At 37.7% G+C, this 11,195-nt stretch overlaps 2 long non-coding RNA genes across 2 annotated transcripts; both read right to left on the bottom strand.

Moving 5' to 3' along the window:
* Positions 1-613: 613 nt before the first annotated feature.
* LOC137404491 (uncharacterized) lies at positions 614-2,290 on the bottom strand. Its single transcript, XR_010979690.1, has 3 exons — positions 2,269-2,290; positions 1,734-1,953; positions 614-1,473 (listed from the first exon to the last, which is right to left on the bottom strand). It is a non-coding gene; the product is annotated as an uncharacterized lncRNA (long non-coding RNA).
* A 7,228-nt stretch (positions 2,291-9,518) lies between these two features.
* On the bottom strand, positions 9,519-11,195 carry LOC137404492 (uncharacterized). The gene is made up of 3 exons (XR_010979691.1): positions 11,174-11,195; positions 10,639-10,858; positions 9,519-10,378 (listed from the first exon to the last, which is right to left on the bottom strand). It is a non-coding gene; the product is annotated as an uncharacterized lncRNA (long non-coding RNA).

The following is an 11,195-nucleotide window of genomic DNA, read 5'->3' as shown; positions in this document are numbered from 1 at the left end:
TGAGGTGTTGTAGTCTTTTCTGATGACATTTTACCGAGAATTTAGTCTTATTGTAACGTTTATGACTTATAAACTAGTAGCACAAGCATGCTTTCACTACTAAACTCATTGCTCAGCGGAAGGCTCTGTTGCCGTGATGCACATCACTGCGACTTGACATCGTGAGAACAACAGCCAATTATAGGCCTCACTTTTGCTCCATTGTAATGATAGCTATTCGCCAATCTAGGATTTACTATATCTATATCTAAACTCTCTTTGCTTATAGCAATCAGCAAGACAGTTGATAGATCAGCAAGATAGTTATTAAAGGTTGATTTGCAATAAAATTCTCATAACAGTTATTTGGTATCAAAAGATTCACCGTGTCTTACTCTGTTGTGTTGTAGGTGCCAAATATGTGGAAATGTGATAAAAAGCTCTTAAAAGCTCAAAAACGAATAGCCGCCGTAGATTGGAATCTCTTTATTTCGATGACGTAGCCATGAAATTTGGTTATTGTCTTGTTACATGATGTTCTCACGTGAATTGAAAGGCCAATAAAAAACTCGATATAAAGCTTATCGTAGTACTAGTTTATGACAAACACTTCGGGTTTTACCGAAGACCCCTTATCAAATATAGATGCTTACTACTTTACGGTTTTGTTTCGGCATTATTCAATCGTCAAGTCGTAATCTGATCATGTGACCCAATACTTCGCAAATAATTTTTGCAGCACTTTGAATATCACAGGTGACCAACGGACTCGTCATGATTATCGGACAATGATATGTACTCCTTCGAGCTAAGGTTAAAAAGTTCAATGATTTTTTATGGTAAGTTATAATATATCAGTGCTAAAAGTGACAGCATTACAATGACGATAAAACAGACTCGTAAGAACAATAGACAGTTTTATTGAATGCGTGAAGTATATCTGTGAAAATATTTCAACGAATAAGGTTGCAAGAAAGTCTAAACAGAAACCATCGCTCAGAACTACATCACATTTGAACCGCTTTGGAAAGGGAATCCAAACTACAGCGATCTGGTGTGGCTACGATTTTCTGTTGGTTTTTGAGCTTTTAAGAGCTTGTAATCACCTTTCCACATATTTTGCACCTACAACAGAGTAAGACATGGTGAATCTTTTGATATCAAATAACTGTAATGTGAATTTTGTTGCAAGTCAACCTTTAATAACTATCTTGCTGATCTATCAACTGTCTTGCTGATTGCTATAGGCAAAGAGAGTATGTTGCCAATCGGCATAAATTTCTTCGTCGTCTGTACTAGGAAACAGTGCTCTGACATAAGCATATATGCAGGCAGGTAGTGGCTTTCTTTCACCTCGTTTCAAACTTGGGTATGCCCAAAATATTAACGACCTGTAAGCGCACAGTCTTTTTTGTTCATTAATTAGTCTGGTAATCTGTTCTTGGGTTAGGTTTGGGCCCACTTGAAGCAATTCAGCATCTGGTCTTTGTGGTACTGTAATGATAGGAACAAAGGTTAAAAACATAGTCCACGCATGCTAGGTTGAGATTATGGGTGATTTTCAACCCATCATGCTGACTGTAGGTAAACTTTTGCAATAAAATATCTACAATATTCTTGTAAGAGGTAGCATTATAGAGCTGCATAATAATTTGCTTGAAAGATTAAAAACATTATAGGATGAGGAAGGGATTTGCTAAACAGCAGACATGTCATGCGACAAATCTCATTATGCAGTGCAAATCAAAACACACCATGGTATGTACAGTAGTTGTGCCACATGTTTCTTAAGGGGGCATACATCATAAGTTCGCCAATGTTGGGGCATGATGTAATGCAGGAAATCTCTGGCCCTCCACTTCTTTGCGTGTCCCATATAGGATGATTCCTGCAGCAGATGTTCATGTCTTCTTTAGGCCAAGCCTGGCATCTCCCACAGCCACACCATTCCTCAACAGGTCTTGGTACATAAACCTGGTAAGGAAGCGAATGTTTTAGTGACAAGAGGTTGAATACAAAGCGGCTTATCTTCACATACATGTACAACTGAGTCTCAAAGTGAAAAATTTGGGGAAGCTAAGTCAAGAATATTAAACTCAATAAATTTATTGACAACACAACATGATGATGAACAAGCCGATATATTCATTTGTATGTATGTATATAATCCAACGAAATCTAATAAAATGAATGATATAACTGCTTTGTACTTTATAACAAATATCGCATTTTTTCATCAATTATTTTCGATAAATTAAAAATAAATGAAATAAAAATAATATTACTCACGTTCACAACCTCGTTATCTTCCATCCTAACAAAAGGTTCAGCCACAAAACCATGCATACCTTCATCCATGGGTACTTGGGTTCCTGCCATTGAGAGCGTTATCTGTATAAAGCGATTTCCGAGCGTCTCGATAAGAATTTATGAAAAATTATGTAAACCTGACCTTGACCTTTGGAGATTTGACATCTGTAACGTCGATTTTCATTGGTAAGCTCGCAGAGCTATTTGTTTCTCAGTCGACTAAACATCTCCGACTTGCGTCCATAAAAAGCTAGGTTACGTCACATGTTTATGGGCGGGGCTTGAAGTGTCGTTTTCGACCCCGATATTGAATCGCTGTAAAAAGCCTTCAAAAACAAAAATGACTTTGAAAACTAGTGGACCAATTTTTATTTTGATTACAAAATCGGAATCAGCATGTCTGATTTACATATGAAAAAAACAAAAACACTGATCGTGGCAGTTATGGTTTAAACCATAACTGCCACCATCCTGAGTAGAAGTTTTTCAAATAGCAAATCAACTATGCTGATCACTATGGGCACACTATTTTTCATATTTATTGCCTCAATAAAAAAATTCCAAACAGTTTTGAGATTAATTTGCATTTTGTCCCCAAAACGATGTCATTTAGAACACGTCGCTATTTAGCGGATATCGTTAATTTAGTGGCGTAACCTAGCTTACAATTGGCCAATTAACAACGCTAGCTTATAATAAAATCGCGGTTTTTTGAGCTTTATTTTCTCGGCATCCAGCCCATAAAACATCCAGTAACAATCTACAAGCAGTGTTGCATGTCCTATCTACCTTTTAGGAAAGACTGAGAGTATAATACAGGCTGGAAATAAAAAAAGAATAGGTTTTAAGACACCCGTTTCGATAAAATCATTTCACCGCATTCTCTTATCTGCCGTGTCATTGGTCAACCATTTTTTAAATAGTCCTGGAACACAATTATATCTCGGTAAAGTTTCCATCAAAGGCAGACCTGTGTCTTACGTGATCTGCTGCTTATGCAACCTACGGTAATACAACTGCGCCAAGCAGTGTCAAAGTTTAGCGTAAAAGCAAGTTCCGCTCAACTCGCTACAACCCGCGAACATATTCCATTCTCATCCCTACGCTGCGAGTACTCGGTTGAGAAAATAATAAATAACGCTTCTTCATTGAGAATACATCGTGCATCATCCTAATTGTTGATTACGAGTGGTATATAGTCGACTTTGAGTGATATATTGTTGACTTATAGTGGCGTTTTGTTGATTGAGTGGTGTATTGTTGACTTCGAGTGGTCTATTGTCAACTTACTGTGGTGCATTCTGTATTGTCGACTTGAGAGAGGTGTTTTGCTGACTTGGAGTAGTATATTGTTGATTTGAGAGTGGTATATTGTTAACTTGAGAGTGGTTTATTGTGGAATTTGAGTAGTATATTGCCGATTTAAGAGTGGTGTATTGTGGATTTGAGTAGTATATAGTTGAGTGGTATATTTTGTACTCATCCCGCTACCGGCCTGAGGTAAGCTAAGGTAAGATGAGCAGAAGATGCGCAGCTGCCAACTGTGAAGCTACAGACCATCTGAAGGCGTGGCCTGTGAGTTCTTCTCTTCAAATTCGATGGACTCACTTTGTCTCGACCAAAGTTAAGAACTTCAAATGGACTAGTAACAGTCGTCTGTGCTTTAGGCATTTCTCTACAGACTCATTCACCAACTATAATCAATATCTTACGATGCCTGGTGTCACGTGAGTATATTATTATGAATGATAAAATGTTATCAGAGATAAAAGTTGTTTTCTCTGTACTAAAGATCTTACACCACATCAGAACCAAGAGTTGCATATCTTTGTTCAAACGCATAAGTGTTTTTTATTCCTCAGTGCATAATATTATCATAGTAATTCAACCAATTTAACTGTTCTGGTACTAGGTAGCTAGCAAACCCAAACTGATCGCAATGAGAAAAATCCAGCTGACTAAGCCAGAGCCAAATCTTTTCTGTAGAATTATCATGAATAAAAACCATATAAAAGATCCATGAGTTAATGGAGTCTAGCTGCATCAATAGCAATATTGTCAAGTCAGCAGCCTGCATTAATTAACATGGTCTACATTTCTGTGGTTGTTCACCATCTCATCATATATATATATATAGACAGACTGCTTACAAAATTTAAATGAAATACAATCTTTTGAAAATATTTTAGGCTCACATTCAAGGATGATGCTGTACCAACCATTCAACTTGCATCTGGCACATCAGTACCATCACCAAGAAAGCAACAACCTAGATCGCCTACTAAAAGAGAGAGCAGATTAGAGAAAAGGAGAGCACTTGCTCCCGAGTAGGTCACCTCAACCTGAGTTCAGAAGTATAACAACTGTCTATCTCTGCTGTGTTAATGTTGTTACTTTTTACTGCATGATTATTTTATCCCTCATACCCATGTATGAACCATTCTGTCTATAAACCTTATGTCATGTCTGCATGTGCCCAACTTAGTCAAGACAGCTGCCTCCACTTTGTCAATTTAAGGCTGGTTCACACTATTTCGGCGTGTCACAAACCAACCGCGTTTGCATTAGGAAATACTGCGTGACATATTTTTAAATTTTTGTGAAGAAACCTCTTTTTTCGCATGCGGGAATAAAAAATTAGTCCCGCAGCGACTATCATAAATGATTATGAATAGCTCACGCTATTCACGGCCTTGAATTACCATCGCTGAAATGGTTCACATTTGAAAGGCAGTCGTCGATCTTGGCGAAACATCGGGGAAGTTTTACAGCTGCTAACTTTCCCGACCTGTCCGCGATGATCGTCGATGACATAAATTCACGGTTCACATAATTGACGACCAACGCCAAGATATGGCGATATAGTGTGAACCAGCCTTCAACTAGGGATTTGCATGTTTGCCAGGCTCAAGATAGGATCAGTAACATACAGCATGAATAACTTTGTTTGCAGATGCATGTGTTGAACTCTTTCTATCCATGCAAGCTGAACTCTTTCTATCACAGCAGTGAAGGTAAATTATTATAGTCTGAATCTATAATTATGACTGTTTAATGACTCACTATCACAATCATTACAAAAAATTCATATAGAAGCATCTCAGGGGAAGGGGGGAAATTACACTCATGTGACAAGGTGACATAATACAAAGTTCTCACAAAAGCTTATGCACTTGGTTCATCATTTTCAATCAGTTTTATACATGTCTTTGCATTAGTTTGCATTATAATTTTCAAGGATCCCACTACGACCACGTCTAACCACACGACCACCACCTCCAAAGAGAAAGAAGCAGCCAGACAATCAGTCGGCAGTCGCAGTAAGCACGATGACAGAATCTGTTTTAAGTGTCACCAAGAGCGTTTCAACTTTTGGATTGATCAAGTATCGCTCATCATCAACACAGTATAACAGGTGAGTTAGTAATATTGTAATAATTAAATGTTTGCATTTCATCTTTGGCTATCTTTTGGTTTCACTGACAACATATGTCCGCTGACCTCTCATAAAATGACCTCTGACCAAATGTTGTTTTCAAAAATTTCCAGTAAAGACATTGAAAAAATAGATAGAAGGGGGGCAGCTCAGCATCTCACTGATACCAACAGCTCAGAAAAAAAGTCTGATATTGATACAACGGAAGCAGCACAGCATTGTCATGGTAGCAGTTGCCTAGATGGAAAATCTGGCGGCAATACAACAGAGGTTTGTGGGGTTATCCAAAATAAAAATTTCCAAACAAAGCAAACAAACCAGCCATATACAATCCATATGGCGTTAGTTTGCTTCAACCACACGAAGTTTGTTGCTTTTGTTTTGATGTTATGATCATCAATATGTGATCAGGCTGCCAACCCATGGCCACTCATTGGTAATGCTTTGGTGCCTCATCAAACCCCCATGTGTAAACACTTTCATCTATTACTAGGTTGTAACAGCTAATATGGTAGAACATGTGGACGATGATGCTGTGGGTGATATAGAAGGTAGTGTTCTGAAGAATATAGATTATGGAGGAGACGATTTCCTTGAATACATGGATGAGTTAGAAGATGATCTGCCAGTAGATGATATGGAAGATTCTGATTGGGAGCCAGACAGTGACTACGAGGATGATGATGCAGAAAAGGAAAACTACCAAGTCTATAAACAGGCGTAAGTTCATAATGTATGTGTACTATTGTGCATTTGGTTCACCCTATCATTGGCATCTGTGCCTCGGTTTAGGCGGGATAATTTGAGTGTTTTTCAGCTATGCTACAGATGCATAACCATCAGTTATTACTTTTATAATTACAGACAGAGATCATGGTACAATGAACCAAAATACTTGGTAGATCACAAGCAACTTCTAGAGGCACTCAAGTACTGTAGGAAGTGTGCGTGCCTTACCAACGTGGAGTCTACATACAGAGATGGAGGATACGTCAAAATGACAGCCGTTTGTGATAGCTGCAGACACGTGAGAACATGGGAATCTAGCAGTCGCACCAGTGGACGTGCTGTCATAAACATTTTGATAAGTGCGATGATCTTGTTTACTGGATGCTTGCCAACCAAGTTTCTCCGTGCATTCTCGATGCTTAGTATCATGGCTCCCTCCATGCGATCTTTTTTCAAACACCAACAGCACTACCTTCATGGGGCAAGTCTTTAATCTACCATAATGTTTATGTATGACATTTAGCACTGTTTGGTGTTATTATTTTACCTTAGTCAACCAGAAATAGGTTGACAAAATGAAACGCAAGTATGTCCAATGTCATTCACATCATGGTACAATTGAGTCCTGAATGTATTCACCAATGTTCAAAACTCAAATGAATATTTACAGCAATTACTAGCTTGGTTTCTATCTAAACTCTATGCCTTTTATGTAATAATCCTGTATGTTTCATGTAATACTAGCTGTTTTTCTACACAGGTCATCAGGAATGTCTACAGCCATAACATGACAGCAGTACAACAGGCACTAGGTACAGAGCAGATAGATGTCAGCGGAGATGGAAGATTTGACACCCCAGGACATAGTGCCCTATACAGCACCTACACACTAATGGATGTAAAATCCTCTCTTATAGTGGCATCTCAGTTGGTGAAGGTGAGAACTGTCTCCAGTGAACATTATTATTTTTACTAGATTTGATAAATTGATTAGTCGCCTACTTAAATGTTTAGCAACATATTCAGTGTTTCAATACTTATTGTGTTTGTTTTATAAGAAGACAGCGCCCAATAGTCAATTCAAATTAAACATTCTTACATATACAGGTCACTGAGACAACATCATCACAGGCAATGGAGAAGGAGGGATTGATCAGATGCCGTCGAGAAGTGGAAGATGCTGGTGTTTGTATAGGCAGCCTAACAACTGACCAGCACATCATGATTGCTCCTTACATGAGGAAAGAATGGCCAGAGGTTACCCACTATTTCGATCTATGGCATATTGCAAAGAGTGAGTGTTTAATTTAAAAGTTAAAATGGCCCTGATGTTCTTCACTAGTGGTAGGACTGAAGTATTTTGGTTTGCTTGTAGGTGAGAAGTCATTGCTGCATGCAAAAGTTAAAGATGAGCACAGATTGAAGAGAAAGAATCGGAAATCGGTAAGGTTTACTTTCTTTCGCAGTTGCTTGGTTTCATACTCTTGAAAAGGTGGAGTAGAAATCGAACAACTGCCGAAGTAAGTCAACAGCACGTCGCACGACTACTGAGCAACAGAGAAGCGGCATAAATTTTTTTTTCAAAGTCGTTTTTCTCAAATGTGCTTTTTCAGTGACTCCATATGCTACGTGAGACTATATAAAGAAGAAAGTATGTAATATTGTCATGAGATTTTACTTGTATATTCAGAATTTTGTGTAGAATCAGGTGATAGTAACAGATTTTGGCTAAAATCTGCACCTTCTTTGTTATTGTGTAAATTATAGATCAGTCTTGTAAGATCGATCGGCATAAATTTATTTGTTCAAAAATGAAATTTTGTATTCATTATCAAAATTCTGTTTCTATGGCTGCTAGAACCACATTCTGAGCTTCAATTTGACACCAAGAACAAGCATTTTGGTGTAGCAGCTTATTCACTAAATCGTCAAATGTGAGGCAAGCATTACAGGTTTCAGCTCGTTTCTTGTTTGGAAAGCGGTGCAAGGCCAGATTTGGGCATTTCTCAGGATTGCTTGAACATTCATAGGCACAGCACCCACGGCGACTTGACTTTTTATTGGCCTAAACATTAACAATACATACATGTAGTAGAATGAATATAATTACATTACTTCGAATGAGACAAAAAAAGGCATTTGATCAACCATGCCAAGCTAGATTACAACCCTACCAGCTGAGAGACAAGTATGTAATATATGTTGTTGTAATCAGTCTAGACAATCTTTCTTTTGATAGTCCCTAACATTCATTCACTTCACTTTCAATTCCGAATAATCATAAAAAGGTATGTTCGTTGTTATGAGACCATGATAGGACAAGTAAGTTGAGTTGGTAAGGTAGTTAGTTTGTTACCAGTAGCAACATGCAACGTGAACCAATGATATAGCACACGCGCAAAGGTTAAGTTGATTTAAGTATTTAAAATTTTTATTTTGGGTTCACATACCTGAGGTGTTGTAGTCTTTTCTGATGACATTTTACCGAGAATTTAGTCTTATTGTAACGTTTATGACTTATAAACTAGTAGCACAAGCATGCTTTCACTACTAAACTCATTGCTCAGCGGAAGGCTCTGTTGCCGTGATGCACATCACTGCGACTTGACATCGTGAGAACAACAGCCAATTATAGGCCTCACTTTTGCTCCATTGTAATGATAGCTATTCGCCAATCTAGGATTTACTATATCTATATCTAAACTCTCTTTGCTTATAGCAATCAGCAAGACAGTTGATAGATCAGCAAGATAGTTATTAAAGGTTGATTTGCAATAAAATTCTCATAACAGTTATTTGGTATCAAAAGATTCACCGTGTCTTACTCTGTTGTGTTGTAGGTGCCAAATATGTGGAAATGTGATAAAAAGCTCTTAAAAGCTCAAAAACGAATAGCCGCCGTAGATTGGAATCTCTTTATTTCGATGACGTAGCCATGAAATTTGGTTATTGTCTTGTTACATGATGTTCTCACGTGAATTGAAAGGCCAATAAAAAACTCGATATAAAGCTTATCGTAGTACTAGTTTATGACAAACACTTCGGGTTTTACCGAAGACCCCTTATCAAATATAGATGCTTACTACTTTACGGTTTTGTTTCGGCATTATTCAATCGTCAAGTCGTAATCTGATCATGTGACCCAATACTTCGCAAATAATTTTTGCAGCACTTTGAATATCACAGGTGACCAACGGACTCGTCATGATTATCGGACAATGATATGTACTCCTTCGAGCTAAGGTTAAAAAGTTCAATGATTTTTTATGGTAAGTTATAATATATCAGTGCTAAAAGTGACAGCATTACAATGACGATAAAACAGACTCGTAAGAACAATAGACAGTTTTATTGAATGCGTGAAGTATATCTGTGAAAATATTTCAACGAATAAGGTTGCAAGAAAGTCTAAACAGAAACCATCGCTCAGAACTACATCACATTTGAACCGCTTTGGAAAGGGAATCCAAACTACAGCGATCTGGTGTGGCTACGATTTTCTGTTGGTTTTTGAGCTTTTAAGAGCTTGTAATCACCTTTCCACATATTTTGCACCTACAACAGAGTAAGACATGGTGAATCTTTTGATATCAAATAACTGTAATGTGAATTTTGTTGCAAGTCAACCTTTAATAACTATCTTGCTGATCTATCAACTGTCTTGCTGATTGCTATAGGCAAAGAGAGTATGTTGCCAATCGGCATAAATTTCTTCGTCGTCTGTACTAGGAAACAGTGCTCTGACATAAGCATATATGCAGGCAGGTAGTGGCTTTCTTTCACCTCGTTTCAAACTTGGGTATGCCCAAAATATTAACGACCTGTAAGCGCACAGTCTTTTTTGTTCATTAATTAGTCTGGTAATCTGTTCTTGGGTTAGGTTTGGGCCCACTTGAAGCAATTCAGCATCTGGTCTTTGTGGTACTGTAATGATAGGAACAAAGGTTAAAAACATAGTCCACGCATGCTAGGTTGAGATTATGGGTGATTTTCAACCCATCATGCTGACTGTAGGTAAACTTTTGCAATAAAATATCTACAATATTCTTGTAAGAGGTAGCATTATAGAGCTGCATAATAATTTGCTTGAAAGATTAAAAACATTATAGGATGAGGAAGGGATTTGCTAAACAGCAGACATGTCATGCGACAAATCTCATTATGCAGTGCAAATCAAAACACACCATGGTATGTACAGTAGTTGTGCCACATGTTTCTTAAGGGGGCATACATCATAAGTTCGCCAATGTTGGGGCATGATGTAATGCAGGAAATCTCTGGCCCTCCACTTCTTTGCGTGTCCCATATAGGATGATTCCTGCAGCAGATGTTCATGTCTTCTTTAGGCCAAGCCTGGCATCTCCCACAGCCACACCATTCCTCAACAGGTCTTGGTACATAAACCTGGTAAGGAAGCGAATGTTTTAGTGACAAGAGGTTGAATACAAAGCGGCTTATCTTCACATACATGTACAACTGAGTCTCAAAGTGAAAAATTTGGGGAAGCTAAGTCAAGAATATTAAACTCAATAAATTTATTGACAACACAACATGATGATGAACAAGCCGATATATTCATTTGTATGTATGTATATAATCCAACGAAATCTAATAAAATGAATGATATAACTGCTTTGTACTTTATAACAAATATCGCATTTTTTCATCAATTATTTTCGATAAATTAAAAATAAATGAAATAAAAATAATATTACTCACGTTCACAACCTCGTTATCTTCC

Source organism: Watersipora subatra, chromosome 9 (assembly GCF_963576615.1).
Source record: "Watersipora subatra chromosome 9, tzWatSuba1.1, whole genome shotgun sequence".
Lineage (NCBI taxonomy): Eukaryota > Metazoa > Bryozoa > Gymnolaemata > Cheilostomatida > Watersiporidae > Watersipora > Watersipora subatra.
This window is presented reverse-complemented; position numbering and strand designations above follow the sequence as displayed.